The sequence below is a fragment of the Tigriopus californicus genome, chromosome 9 (assembly GCF_007210705.1).
Source record: "Tigriopus californicus strain San Diego chromosome 9, Tcal_SD_v2.1, whole genome shotgun sequence".
In the NCBI taxonomy this organism is placed as follows: domain Eukaryota; kingdom Metazoa; phylum Arthropoda; class Copepoda; order Harpacticoida; family Harpacticidae; genus Tigriopus; species Tigriopus californicus.
The window spans coordinates 1,128,202-1,129,612 of record NC_081448.1 but is presented as its reverse complement, the minus strand read 5'-3'; positions in this window follow the sequence as shown (position 1 = coordinate 1,129,612).

The following is a 1,411-nucleotide window of genomic DNA, read 5'->3' as shown; positions in this document are numbered from 1 at the left end:
CTTCATGTCAGATTGCTTTGGGATGTTGTCTGAAACCAAAATTTGATATATGGACAAACATCTATGATATCTGATTATTTCCTAACAATTTCGAAGCTTTTGTAAAGCATAGTAGCCATTCAAATACAGTGCATTATCTGGCATTTTCCCACAGATCATTGTCTTCTATTAAGAACTTATTTCCCGCGAGATGGCAACCTCGTATACATTTCGAGACTACATAAGGAAGCGATTTTAGAATCATCAATGCTCCATACTTATCAGCGGTGTGTGGTGGCACTATCTAGTGGCGAATTACTTATGACTAGCCCTGGGAAAAAAGGCAGGAAAAATAAGCAAAAAGGTAACGTAAAGGTAGGATTTTTACAAACTAGGTAAAAAACCCGTAAATTTTGCGAAAAAGGTTGAAAGTTGTTATAAACTTGTCAAAATGGTTAAGAAAAACAAATTCAATTGTTTTTTTTTTTGACACAAAGCATTGAAAAAGAACTAACTGCATTAGCAAGAGAAACACAACTAACAGCTCATAATCATAGATTTTTTTGTAAGACTCAGGCGTTGCTCTGAAAGCATTTAATTGTAGTATGAGAATGAGGTCTCTACATGAACGCTTACTAGGGAGCTAACCTTTAGATTCAAGGCATCAGTAGCCGTGATATCACTGGGTGACATATTTGCTGCTTATCATGTGATGCCAACACGGCACAGGAGTTGTCAATTCCCTTAGGATTGATTCCATGCACTTTATTTTGTTTGGGTGAAACATACCACTAAACAAGGAAGCAAAGTGTTAAAGCATTGTTTATTTATGGAGGTTGAAGTTTAAATTGCTTTGGATTGGGTGTTTGGTGCCCTATTTTTTGAGGTTGCTCAAAAATCTTGGTTTTTTCATAGCCGTCTTCCAAGTATGTTTCCTGCTTTTGTAAGTAAAAGAACCATTTCAACCCCGCCCATTTTCAACAAGGAAAAAAACGCCCAAAAAGGTACAAAACAGGTATTTTTCCCAAAAACGACAATTTACATAACTTGACCAAAATTTGGCCTAAAACGTTAAGAACCTATGTTTTAGGTTTTTACGTTCTATTCCTAGCTTTACTTATGACACTATTTCTTTCAATACATGTTAGACTTGCCACTTGGCACCGTGTATAGAAGCTACCAGTTCGCTCTGCATCTCTGAATAATGCTTAAAGGGTCACAGTGTTCAAAAAGCGCTATCAAGTTTCCAGAAAAATTTCCAAACACACACTTGGCATATTTCTGCCTCAAAAAGTCATAGGGAACAACTTTGATTTTCTTGCTTTATAGAATTCTAGTCCACATAAAAAACTTACATACTTAAAAACATTATAAAAGATAAACTTTTCAAAAACCTACTCTATTTAAATTAGGAGCACACTTAGTTAGCTCT